A 13,751-nucleotide genomic window follows, 5' to 3' on the forward strand; every position below is an offset into this window, starting at 1 on the left:
TTTACTGGGACCGGTGTTGTTTAACATATTCATAAATGACCTGAAAAAGAGAATGACAAGTGAGATGATCAGATTTGCAGATGAGACAAAATTATTCAACTGATTGCAAGGTTCTGCAGAAGGACCTTGCAAGACTCAGAGACTGGGCCTCGGAATGGCAGATGAAATTTAACCCATTATGTCCCAGTTTCTTATTTAGAGGATAGCTTCTTTAAAAATTTGGGACATAATGGGTTAATGTGGGAAAAGTGCAAAGTGAGGCACATAGGAAAAAACAATATCAACTACAAGTACGTGATGCTGCGTTCTGTATTGGGTGTCATCATCCAGGAAAAGCACCTTGTGAGTTCTTGTGGACAATACATTGAAATCCTCAGCTCAATGTGCAACTCAGAACCAATATCAGGAAATATTTCTTCACGGAGAGGATGGTGAATGCCTTGAATGACCTCCCGGAGGAGATGATGAATATGGAAACAGTGAAGGAATTCAAAGGCGCATGGGATAAACACCGTGGATCCTTAAAACTAGAGGATGAAAATAAAGAAAAGAGTGCATGGGGGTAACTTGCTGGTGTGGTGGCTATTGCTCCCCTTAACCAATAACAGTATGAAGGCTTAATGCAACTCCATCACTGCTCTCTGCTTCAACGACAGCGGGAAAAGGGGAATTGAATTCAGACAGCAACTAATGAGGGCCTCGGCTTTTATGGTTTGGGGAACAAATAAACATGGGGGTAACTTGCTGAGGCGACTTTTACTACCTTTAATCATTAAGCCTGATACTTTTGATGCGGCTCCGTCATTGCTCTCTGCTTCCACGGCAGGGGTTAGGGAAAATTGGATTCAGACAGCATCTGAGGACCCTGACTTTTACGATCTGGGAAACTGATAAACATGAGGGTAACCTGCACAGTGCGGCAGATACTGGCATAAGCTTGCTGGGCAGACTGGGTGGATCATTTGGTCCTATTCTGCCATCATTTCTACGTTTCTATGAGTATTGTGTGCCGTTTGGTTGCCCCGTCTCAAAAAACACGTAGCAGAACTAGAAAAATGCAGAGGAGGGTGACAAAAATGGTAAAGAGGATGAAATGGCTCCTTTTAAGATGAGAGGCTAAGCAAGCTAGGGCTCTTCAGCTTGGAAAAGAGACGATTGAGAGGGGACATGATAGAAGTTCATAAAATCATGAGTAGAGTGGAATAAGTAAATAAAGGATGGTTATTTACCCTTTCAGGTAATACTAAACTAAGGGGACACTCCATGAAACTAATAATAGATTCAAAACAAATCGTACAAAGTAGATTTTCATTCAACGTACAATCATATTGTGGAATCTGTTGCCAGATAATGTGGTGAAGGCAAGTAGCATAACGGAATTTAAAAGAGGATTGGACAAGTTCCTGGAGGAAAGGTCCATAAAACATTATTAGCCAGGTAGAGTAGGGAAGGCCATCACTACCCCAAGAGTGAATAACAAGAAATAGATTTACTTTTTGGGATCTGTCGGGTACTTGTTATCCAGACTGGCCACTGTCAAAGACAGGATGCTGGGTTCATTGGACCTTTGCTCTGACCCGGCTTGGCATATCATATTATTATGATGGACATTTTTACATCATACCTTCAATGTACCTTCTTAATGTATTTTAAAAATGTGTTTTCAAGCAACTCTGTGCAGCCCCATAGATGCAGGTCTATGGCTGTGTACGATAGTATTTTATAACCCACTTATATCAGGTGTGTGCATACTATAAAATACATGAATGTCTACCCCCAACATACACACATATGCATGGTTATATGCAAATAACTGCAATGCATTAAAAACACGTAGTTCAATGCACTGCAAGCACTTACGTTTCCTGCCTGTTTTATAAACATACGTGTGTATATTTTACACGCGGTAAACACTGACTAGCTTGCATAAAACCCTGTTTACATGCGGAAGTTTGTATATTTAAAAATATGCATGCATAATTGAAATCACCTGTTTGCTGAAACCTCCTCCAGTTCACCCAGTCCTCCAGGCCATTGAGATCCTCCTAGTTCTTCATTCTGAACTTCCTCCAGTTCATCAGACCTCCCAATCAACTGATAATAAATAGATGAGTTTGATATCAATTGTACAAGCAGGCGTAAAATTACACAAATAAGATGACAAATGCACGCGCATAAGTCTCTTATAAAATAGTAACGAGCACAAATACCTTTTGGTCCCACTCGGAACACCCTTAGAAAATCCCTTTTTTGCATGCATAAATGTGCACATGAGACGTCATATAAACAGCATATGCACGAGTAGAAGCTAGTTATACAGATATATGTTAATTTTGTGTGTGTAAATGTTTTAAAAATTCACCCCATGAATCTAATCCAGGTGTGGCGATTTAACCTCTGTTCCAGTGCAGTCTGAGAATGCAGACCAGGTTACAGATAGAAAAATATAACCAGAATGTGTGGTAGGTGAAAGTTAAGTTTGCAGGGAAGGCCTTATATTTCACTGGTGGGGGAGCTGAGATCTTTTTGTTGTATAGGGGAAGAATAGGAACTTAATTCTTCATTGTAATGAATTAAGTTAGAGGTATGTTTTAAGGAGAAGTGATTGTGTGGCCTTCAAGAAGAGGCTGGAGGATCTGCATGAATTCTCAAGTGCAGGTGAGGCTTTGGGCATGGCTGGGTGTTCAAGGTGCTTGTTCCAATTTAGGCCACTGGGAGGCTAGTGGTAGAGACAGAGATTAGGAAGCGGTTAATCAGAAAGACATGGGCTTTTATTTTGACAAGGTACTGCTCCGCTCTTGTATGAAGCAGGCAAAGTGAATGATCCTGTTTCTCTTAAATGATTATTCAGACTCAGTCAGAGAGAGGGAGAGAAAGAAAAGGAGACTTGCACAAATCCTTCCACTTGACAACAGCATCCTACAAGCTCCCATACCCAAGAAAAGGCATTTAATTAGTTGTAAAGAAAGAAAAGGAAAAATCGGAAATGTATTTATTTTTATTTTTTTAAGAAAGGACTCTGAAACTTGGAACTTGATGCCAAAATTCCTGCAGAAGCGCCAGAGCTAAGGTTGGGGAACAGGATCTCTCAAAGGAAAGTAAAACAACAGAGTGAACGAGAAGGGCAAAAGTGTGTGTGAGATCTGGGGTGAGTGAGTGTGAGGACTGGAAGGGCTGTGTGTGTGCATTCAGGTGAGATAGTCTGCTGTGTACTGAAACTGTCTGTGCCTGTGCATATAGGTGAGATAGCCTGCTGTGTATTGTATGTAAGAGAGAGTGAAACTGTACATGTTCGTGTGTAGGGCATGGTCACCTTCCAGTAAAGTCCCTTTTAGTTGCCTGGTAAGGATCGTGACTATTAAGTGACGGACCAGGACCATGATGAACCCTCCATGCATGGCTCTTCCCCTGCACATAGTCCATAAGCTTCACTGCAACCCACACCAGCCAGAGAAGTGCTGAAGAGCAAACGAACAGTAAAAGGAAAAGCCATCGGGCTCACAATGGGAAATACCTCCGGCCTTTCCTGAGAGTCCCAGAGAAAGGTAAGTCTCGGACCTGGCATCCTATTTGCTCTGGCTCTACTTATGTTTGCTGACTGCATTAATGGTGCTGGGAGGGGGACTTCTCGGAGATTTTGTGCTGCTGTTGTTGGTTAAGGAAAACCTGGGAGATCACTATTGCAGGACCTACGCGCTGCATTTGGGTGACATTATGCTTTATCTGTTCAAATATATGTTTTGTTTTTTGCTTTTGAGATATATAGGTTTGTTTATATGCTGGACTTATCTCTAGCTGACATTAGGGCCCAAAGAAGGTGGCCAGAGCTTGCTTAACCTACTTTTCAGCTTATGTGGGGGATTTCAAAGGCATTGTAAGCTTTATTATTTTTTAAGTTTTGAAAAAAAATGTTTCTCCTTTGTATGCCAGCAAGTGCTGTGGCATTGGAGTGGATATTGATAATCAAAATCTAGTTTGCATCTGGTTCCTGTAACACAGGTACTCTGGAGTTACAGCTGTATTTATTTTCTTGAAAAGGGAAACAATTTCTTGGATTTCTTTCTTTCTAACATCTTCTCCAAGCCCCAGCTTTGATTATGGCTGTCATTTTCACTGAGCCTAGCTGGCATTGGCTAAACTTGATGGTCATCGAGTCGCCCAATGAGTGTGGCAATAGTCTTTGATTGAAACAGATGATAACCAGTGGCGGCGGAGTAGATGGGGCTTGGTGATCGCAAAGGTTCCTGGTAGTTATAGTCTTTCGTGGTGCAGTGGCCTTGCCGTCGGCGCTGCAAGCGTTTTAACTTCTTGATCCCCCTCAGCCCCGGAGAGTTTCGGTTGGTTGGCCGGGCTGTTCTGCACGGCGATAAGCTGCAGGTCAGTGAAGAGCCGGGGACACGAGAGGTGCCGGGTGTTTAGACTCGGGAAGTCTTTCAGCTTTTGACTACAGCTCCCAGGAGGCTCTGGAGTTGGTCTGGAGCGGGGGATTGCGAGGCTTCTTGACAGGGAAGGCCTGAACTTGTCTGTGAGGGGGCCTACGCTTAGCTGCTCGTGCAGGGGCCCCGCTGTTGGCGAGGCTCTGGTGCTTGCTTGAGTAAGACTCAAATAAGCAGTGGCCCGATAGTATCAGGGCAGGAGAAGCCTGCAGACGTCCCTACGTGAAGCTCTGTGTCTTGCTTGCTGTGTAGGGCCCATTCTTCATACTTTTGGTTTTGTTTTGATTACCAACTGCCGGTTTCTGGTTAGCTTTTTGAAGGATATTTTATGTTTGCTCCTTCTTTGTACACATCCCTGAAACCACCACAACGGTCTGTGTGTGTTAAGAGTTTTGAATAAACAGTAAGTTACTTCCAGTGTTGAAATATAGGACAGTGTGATTCAGTGATTACATCCGGGAAGGTTAGTGACTCAGTGCTGATCTGATTTTGTGATCATTTCCTAGGATAAAATATGGGAGTTCTGGCCTTTTTTTTTTTTTTTTTTTGCAGGACAGTTTAAAAGGTTGGGGTTTGGTTTTTGTTTTTTTTATTGAAGGCAGAAAACATGAGAAATGGTAACTTGCTGCACTGGTATATTGCAGAAAGTAATTACTATGAGGATGATATTCAAGGGAGTTTATTCATATAACTTGTACTTTATGCAGATAAATCTTGTGGAATGAATATTGGGGCCAATTATCCAGCTAAGTTTTACTCAATAAGTCATTATCCAGGTAAAACTTAGCTAGATATCTTAGGTGCATTCCTGGGCAGGGATGAGTTAACTGGATAACTTGTCATGCTAATACCAGTAATTGAAGTTAACCAACCAAATTATTTGCCTATCACTAGATGCCCTGAGGGAGCAGGGTTAAAGTTATCCGGGAATGTGTTCCCGGATAACTTTAAACTTATGCAGCTGTATTCAAAGAATATAGCTTGAATAAGTGGTAACAGGTTTAAGAAAGGAAAAAAAGTTTGTTTGTAGCCATGCCATCCCCCCCCCCCCGTCCCTCACTCCCAAACCCCTAGAAATCTTTTCAAAATGTGGCAGGCCAGCCTCTCCACTTGGCAATTTGAACTGTTGGCAAATGGAAGGGTGTCCTATCCTCCCACTTCTGCTGGTACCTTTTAAATGGCCCTGGCTGCCAGGGCTGCAGTACGAGTCAAGAATTGCCTTGATAGTGCTGGTCAAGGCAATGTATGACACTGCTAAGAGTGGTATGCTTATAATGTGACCCTGGCGTCTGGTGCAGGAGGATTGGGGATGGAAGGATAGAGGTGACACATTTACCAACAGTTCAGATCACTGGGGGTGGGGAGGGCTGGCTTACCTCCTCTGTCCTTTTGACTTGCCATGTTCTGAAAAGATTTTGGGGGGATGGAGGGGCATGGGTCTGCTGGCACAACTTCTACACTATATAGCCACATAAGCTTAAGATTATTCATGTACACATACTCAGACAATTTTAAACCGACCTAGCTGTATTCAGACATAACCAATTAAGTTTAAACTTATTTAGCTAAAAGCAGATAGATAACTATCCATTGTTTTTTAGCGGGATGTTTATCCTGCTTACTATCTTGGATAACTTAACTGGCTAACTTTTATCCAATTTTTGTATTTTTTTTTTTAATATTGCCCTCTGTCCTTGGATGCAAGACACACATGTAAATACCTAAAGTACAACTTCTATGTTTTAAACCCCCTAAACATGAAGCATGGTCATGACACAACAGTGTGTCTGACAAGTTAAATGAAATGTTTGACATAACTTGATGAGTTTCCTATACTAAAAATGGCTTTATAAGATCATCATGTCTGTTTGTCTGTCCTTCTCTCCCCCCCCCCCCCCCCCCCCACCGAATATCTTGTAAACCATTCAATTCATCCAATTTCATACTAACCTTTGCTACACAAAGAGCATCTAGTAATCCCTCTTTTAATATGCCCCATCACTTCAAAATCATTTTTCTTTCCTATAGGTGCAGGGGAAAGAGGCCAGTTCATTTCACTTGAAATCTCAGGGAGTTCACAACACAACATGATGTAACTGAGCATTTTTAAAGCTGCCCTGCCTTTGCATAGTATAGGTGGTCACCAGCTGATGCCATTTCTTGCCTAGTTCCTACAGGGAAAATCCATCTCTGAGGTTTATGATGTATTTATTACACAGAAATTCACACAACGAACATTGTTATAACTAAGTGCAAATGTCTGTACCAAAGAAGGAAAGAAACTAGGCATCCTAAAATGTTCACACATCTTTGTTTTTATTTTAAAGCGCACAAGAGGCAGCATCTTTTTTTTTTTTTAATCTGGTTATTAAGGGTCTTTTGAAGCTGTGCTACCTCAGTGGTGTAAAATAGAGAACAAGCAATAGGTCCATGATATGAGGGAAGGGTGGTGGATGAGATTTTATTTCATAAGCTTCTGTTTATAACTGACGTTCATGAGGGAGAGGAGACAAATGGAATATCTCCTTCCCCCAAAACTACTAAACCAGCAGCATCCCACTTCCGTGGGAGAAGAGAGGCATCTTCCCGAAATGGAATTTCCCCGTTGCTTATTCACACCATCAAAAGCCCTAGAAAAACATTTCATAAATGGGACTAAGCTGTTTGGTTCTACTTTTGATCTTTTGAATTGGAAATAGTTTTCACTCTTAGACAATTTGACTAGCTCTTCCAGAGCTGGGCAAGAAGTTTTAGAATTGATAGTTAAAGAATTTAGAATATGAGTAGGGATCTTCACTTTCGGTTTTCTATTTTTTCCTGGGAATTTATCATAACAAACAACTCATTCTCACACTGATTTTTTTTCCAGTTTCATTTGTTAGAAGAAACACTGAGATATTCCCAGGAAAAATGAAATAAAAACTGGAAATGATGGTCCCTAAATATGAGCCAGAGACTGAAACAAGAAAATCACAAGGAGAAAGCAAATTGTTGCTGCCTGTAGGTAGTAGCCCTGATGGTCTAGAACTTTGTCATGCTTTCATGAGAAAGTGGCTTTATACATTGTGATTTCAGTATCCAAATAAATGTGTTGTGATACTTTTATTAAAAGACAAACAAAGCAGAGTTTTCAGGACCACATCGACCCCTTTCAGATGACATCGTTGTGGTGCAGAGAGCTTATGTATGCCAACATCTTTTCTTTTGCATGAACTCTATGTATCATGAGAGATTCATATGAACCCATTCTTTATAAATCTCGCTGAGCATGATTTCTGATGGAACTCTTCAGTAACATTATCTCTCTTTTTTTTTTTTTTTTTTTTTTAAGAGCATCACCCAGAATTTTATCTGATCTCCATTTTTAAGGGGCTGGGGCTGTGGAGGAGTTTCGGATTCTTAGTCATTGCTGACTCAGAGTTCCATGGGAACTGACAAATAGTAAAACACTTAAAACAATTCTCCTATTACTAACCCAGCATCTTTATCCCCTAACTCAGACAACATTATAATCCTAGCAGTGAATTCCCTGGTGTGCTCACAACAGGGAGACTGCTTCCAAGCAACTATGCAGAGGCCACTCAAGACAAGTGTGGCATAAACACACAAACTAATCAACATACACAACCAGACAGTTACAAACAAGTTTATGTGGAGGTTACAAATGAGCTATTTCAACAATTCCTTGAGTCTGGAGACATTGTGCATCTCTTGAGCTGAATAGCAGATCACACCTCATTACAAGTGCAAAATGAGAAAGGCTTTGTATTTACTAGCAGGAAAGCTTCATAATATAATGTTTCCAAATAGTTGCAAATATTGTTTGTACAATTGCATAATCGTTGAACAGCAAGTGATATTGGTGTTGGGCTTGTTTGGGGTTATTTTGGACTGACAAATTTCCCCTGCTCCTTTTAGGCTTCAAGCTTACTCAGAACCAAATCTGAGAGCTGGTGCCATGACCATTTATTCACAACCACTCAGGAATATTATATCCCCTTCTACCTTGGGCTATTCATTACAGTGATAGTCCTCAGTACATGATGACCATGACTCCAGCACCCCCACTTCCAGGGCTGTGAGCTTTGACAGCATCTTTAGCCCCACCTGGCCTGGAGAGCAGAAGACGACCCCGGAATCAAAACCAGGTTCTTTTTCATGGCAGTTACTGAGGCACCAGGCCAGCCCACAAAATGTTCTGAAGTCCCAAAAGGCACCTGTGTGGTGCATCCTCATGCAGAAAGTGCTGCTTAGGTCTTGATTTCCGAGCCTGTCAAAATGTTACTTGAATCAAACAGGAAAGTGAGACCCAGAAAAAGGAAGAGAGAGATTATAGAGAGAAAGGAGCAATGCAGAGGTTGAAGGAGGAATCCACGAGGAAAAAGGGACTAAACACATGTACGAAAGTAAAGAGCTCCTCACTCTCTGACTGTATCCAAACACAGCTGAGGGTGCAGTCCTCCAGGAGCATTCTGCTGCCCTGTGACCTCATCCAGATGCAAAGTTGGAGACTGAGAGGTCCATATGCAAAGGCATTTAGCTGCATAACTTCTGAGTTCTCCAGCTAAATATTGACTTTTCAATATCCAGGGTACTTATCTGGCTAAATTTTAGCTGGTAACTCGTTATCCAGCTAAAATTTAGCTGAATAATGGTCAGGGCGTTCCAGCGTGGAGCTTAGTTTTCCAGCTAACTTAGCCAGTTTTCATCTGTAGCAGTCCTAAAGTTATCTGGCCACATTTGATCGCATGACTTAGACTTAACTGGCTATATTCAAAAGAATATATGCAGTTAAGTGATGGCAGAGAGAAGAAAACAAAAGTGATACACTGACCTAGTGGCCTGATTCCCATATTCCTACCCTGCTGGGCTGTGCCCCTCTCCCGCCCCAAATAAAGCATTTTAGAAATAAAAGTGATAGGGGGTCTACTGAGCGGCCTCTCCTGCTCCCCTCTCTGGCTTGGTGTAGTTTGGAAGTAATGCCCTCTTCTCTTTGCACCCCAGCACCACCAGTCCAACCCGAGAAACCTCTTTCTTCTGCTGGGCTCATGGTGTGCTCTTACAGTGATCTCGGCTGCATTTATCCGGATACGTTAGCAGTTTTGAATATTGGCCCCTGAGCGCCCAGTCCCCAGGAGCCCGCTCCAGCCCTGTGACCACATGCAGGGAGAGTACCTGCTATTCAGTTCAGTCCTGCAGTCTCAGAAGGGTCCCACGTGTTGCTTTCTCTTTCCATTTGATTTATTAAAGCCTTACCAGAAGACAGTCCTGTAATGGGTCCTTAATAGTCCATAATTAATGCTGAGAAGACATTTTTGTTCCCCTCTCTCTTTTTATGCCTTATAAAAAAAAAAAGATTTGGGGCTTGATCAAGCAGTTAAATATTGAGCTCTATTTGTGTGCCTTGTCCTGGAGTTAGCCGCCAGTTTGAAATTTCTCCACCTTTTGCATAGGGCCATTTAATTTCTCTTCATTTTGTTCCATTTCTCCCAAATTTCACAATCTAATTGTGTCTAATTGTATTTGATTTGCATATTGTTTACATTACTTATTGACATTAGTAAACTCCTTGTTTACACTGAGGTGCCTCTATCCCAGATATTCAGCCCTGACGTGGCATCAAGCAGCAGCAGGAGCAGGGCTCTCTGTCGGTAGTAAGCAAGTCCAGTTCTTCCAACCACAGTGTTTATTGCTCTCCTGATAGATAACATTGTGCTCCCAAAGACACTGGCAGGCCTCTAACCCAGATAAGGCCTGACACAGCTCCAGGATAGCTAGGCCTTGATAAACTAAACTCCCTGAGCATTAGCATACCATTAGCTTTTTGGCACCTGAGCAAAGACAATGTGCACTGAACTTCAACAAACCCACTCGCTACTACACAGGGCTCAGAGAGAGGGTGGTATTTCAAAACCAGATTTGCAAAAGCACGCACACCTAATAATGTGCGCATAAAACAGGATTTGTGCGCCTATTACATGTTTTGTGTCCTGGAAACGCGATGTGTGTGCAATGCATGTTCTCTGTGCGGAAATCCCCAAGTACTGGGTCTCCTGCGCCACAGATTCCAGGCTCACCCCTGTAGACTGACACTCGCCCCAGAAACTTTACCTCTTGAGAAGGAGTTTATTATTTTCAATGAGTTAAGCCAGGCAGCTTTCTGTATTAATAGCTACTTCCTTGATTAAGGTGAAGGAGTGCTAATCTGCGCATGGATTTTTGGTGCACTAAACTCATTATTAAAGCTGGGATCACAGCCCAGCGCCTGTCTGGTTCCCTTCTTTCAGAGAGTTATCCCAGTTTTCCACGCACTGTTACTTTTATGCTATTTCCCTCTTTTTTTTTTTTTTTCTGGGATTCTTCTGTCACATTGTTCTCTGCCTTTGTTTTTCTTTTCCTGCTGATTTTTCCTTAGGTGTTTCTTTTTCTGCTTTACTCCGGGTTGGATTGACTTTCCTTTCCAGATGATGCAGTATTTTTCTGTTCTATCCAGCCATGGAGGCATTTGAGGTCGGAGCTTCTCTACATATTAGGTGCTCTGTTTATTTAGTATTCTGCAGCCCTGCTTCCATTCTTTCTGGGTTTATTGCTAACTAGTCATTTTTCAGATCAGGAGTGAAGTAGGTGTAGAGTAAAAATGAGCACAAAAGGGATAGTCAGACATGAAGTACAGACTTATTAAATGTGATATTCTACTTAATAACATTTGTCTAAATTGTGGAGAGGCCCTGTGGCTATATCACAGTATTCTGAGCTGTAATGGAGGTATCCCAAGGCATCTCTTGAAGAAAGAAAAGCATGGAGCTTGCGGTCCGTGGATGACTTTAATGGGGTGCACTGTGATCCGGCCAATGATGGCGTGAATACAAGCCTTTGCCCTACACCAAGGAAATGAAAAGTGAAGCTTTAACTCCCTTGTCTTCCGCATTTAGCATTTACATTTGAATTCAGTTCTTCCTTTGTAATTCCTGGAGGTGTAAAGAAGGCTCTAGAGAAGCGCCTATGTATCCCAGCAATACAGAGCTGTTTCTGTGAAAGATCTGAAAGACAAAAAATGGGTCTCGTTTTAGGGAAGAAAGGAATCGCCTGCGATGAACTGAAGCCAAAAAGCAATTGATGCATCAGGATTTCATCTCTGCGGTAAGGATTTTACAAGGCACAGTCGGTAGGCAGCTGGTTTGCGAGCTTCATGCTTTGTTGGTGTTTTTGTCTGAACAGCTGGGGTACAGAGCTGGTGCTGGGTCTCCTATATGACGTCCATTGAGACTGCCATGCTGGAAACGCAGGACCTGGAGGCTGTTTGCTCCCCCCCCCCCCCCCCCCCCCCCACGTGAGCATTACCTGTATTCTCTGGTCACGTCTTCTAGGAGATCAGCAACTGTTCTTGATGCCAACTGTTGCTCCTTAGCAAGGTTAAGCGTGGCATTGCTGTCAAACACTATGTAGGCATAAGCTGTAAAGATTGGCTAAACAGGAAGATTGTAGATTTAACTCTGTGGGGCGAACTTCAGTGGCTGGCAGGATAGACAGGCTCCCACCCCTTAAAGCTGGACTCTTGGAAGACAATAATGATACTGCCTGCGGGGCTTGCACTCATCCACAGGACTACAAAGCGCATTTTCAAAGAGCAGGCACTAATTTGAAAATGCAGTCTCCACTTGCACTTTCACTCCTCTAACCTGCTCCTTTTTTAATGCAGGTAAAAGCAGGTGCTCTGTGACCAGTGCATGCACTCCTACCCACACCGAAGGTTAACCATTCAATTGCACTTCAGTGTGGGCAAACAAGTGTTTATGCATAAAAAATACTTTGACTGTTGCCCCCTTGCTTTTTCGAGACATTGTGATGCTGTTTTTGGGGGCTTTTTACGTGCAGTTTCAAGAGGCTTGGATGATTGAACCGTTTGCAGAGCAGTTCTTTAAAATAAGAAGGGAAGCAGATTTTTTAATTCATTTAAGGTCTGGTGTTGGGGTCAGCCTTCTCTGATCTTGGTATTTGTACAGTAGATGATAGTGGCTTGCTGGCTGTTTGTCTGTGACAGGTCCTGGAGCAGAGTTGAAAATAAGGGATGGGTGTCTGGCTTTGTGTACCAGGAATGGCTTTTCATGCTAGGATAGTAGGTTGGGAGAGAGACCTGAAAAAGGGGTGAAATCTTCCACGATTCAGCTCCGGAGCACAGATGGGAAGGCTAATTTTAGCAAGCATGGCTGTGCACTGCATCATGGACTTGTTCAAGAGTAAATAAGAGTGCGTTCTTCAAAGTTCATCTTAGAGGAGGCTCCACTTACCCACCCCCCCTCCCCATTCTGTACTTCCCTTTTCCTTGGCATGCTGAGCCTTGTGCAAGGAGCACTGCATTTTATCCAGGAGAAGAATCCCAGAGGCAGGACAGGAGCAGGAAATGTTTTAAGAGTCCTATTGCATAGTTGTGTGGGCCATTGCAACTTTTACTTTCAGCCTAATGAGGCACCTCTGACCTCTAGTAAGACACTTGTGTCTATACCTAAATAAGAAACAAGTAAAAGTTGGTGTGGCTGAAACCTCTGTACAGTGGGAGTCTTTCTGGCCCAGCCCCACCTCGCTGTAGGGATTCTGGCCACTTTCTAGCTTTCCTGATGGTGAGTTTGCCATGCATTCCACACACTAGGGGCTGTAAAATGTTTCTTCCAACATTGGGTGAATTGAAAGTTTGTTCTTTCTTTGACAACTGACAGTATTTGCACACAGTTTGATAAAACAGCAAGCAGTGTGGACTAAAAATAGCAGACGCAGCTGTATCTGATTACAAAACTAATAGTGGCAAAGCAAATTGAGTGCAAAGTATCAAAAATTCTAAAGCATTTCATCAATATCCATATCGCAGAACACACACAATGCAGGCAAAGGACAAACAACTCCCAACACAAAACAAAACCAAAACAAATATGGACAAAAGACAAACTCCATAACATAGAGCAGCCAAATGTCATCAAAAACCCACAAAAAAAAAAAGTATTTTTGGAACCAATAAGTCAAATCAATTCGAGTATCAGCAAAAAAAGTTCTTTAAAGTCAAATCATGGGCAAGGCAATTTAAATTGCCAGCTTGGGTATAAATCTTGACGAAGATACTTGCTTCGTTTCTTCTATTTATCTTATATCTACATGATGCAGAGCGATGCTTTCACAAACGCCATGTTCCGACTATCAACATGAGCTGGACTTTGCCCATACGGCTGCCTCAGGGGAATTCTTCAACTCCGTTCCCCCCCCCCCAACCTGTCCAAATTATAACAATCAAATAATATGAATACATACAATTTACAGAATCAAAAA

General features: G+C 42.4%; 1 protein-coding gene across 3 annotated transcripts in view; it reads left to right on the forward strand.

The window, feature by feature from the left end:
• Positions 1 to 2,817: 2,817 nt before the first annotated feature.
• Positions 2,818 to 13,751, forward strand: part of BCL9L (BCL9 like) — a 129,420-nt gene continuing 118,486 nt past the window's right edge. Inside the window, exon 1 of one of the 3 annotated variants that reach the window (XM_029572828.1) lies at positions 2,818 to 3,545. The gene's annotated coding sequence lies outside the window, so the exon portion shown is untranslated. Of the gene's footprint in view, positions 3,546 to 4,284; positions 4,378 to 13,751 lie in introns of those variants that run through there. The other 2 variants (XM_029572831.1, XM_029572830.1) reach the window with 2 other exon arrangements.

Source organism: Rhinatrema bivittatum, chromosome 12 (assembly GCF_901001135.1).
Source record: "Rhinatrema bivittatum chromosome 12, aRhiBiv1.1, whole genome shotgun sequence".
In the NCBI taxonomy this organism is placed as follows: domain Eukaryota; kingdom Metazoa; phylum Chordata; class Amphibia; order Gymnophiona; family Rhinatrematidae; genus Rhinatrema; species Rhinatrema bivittatum.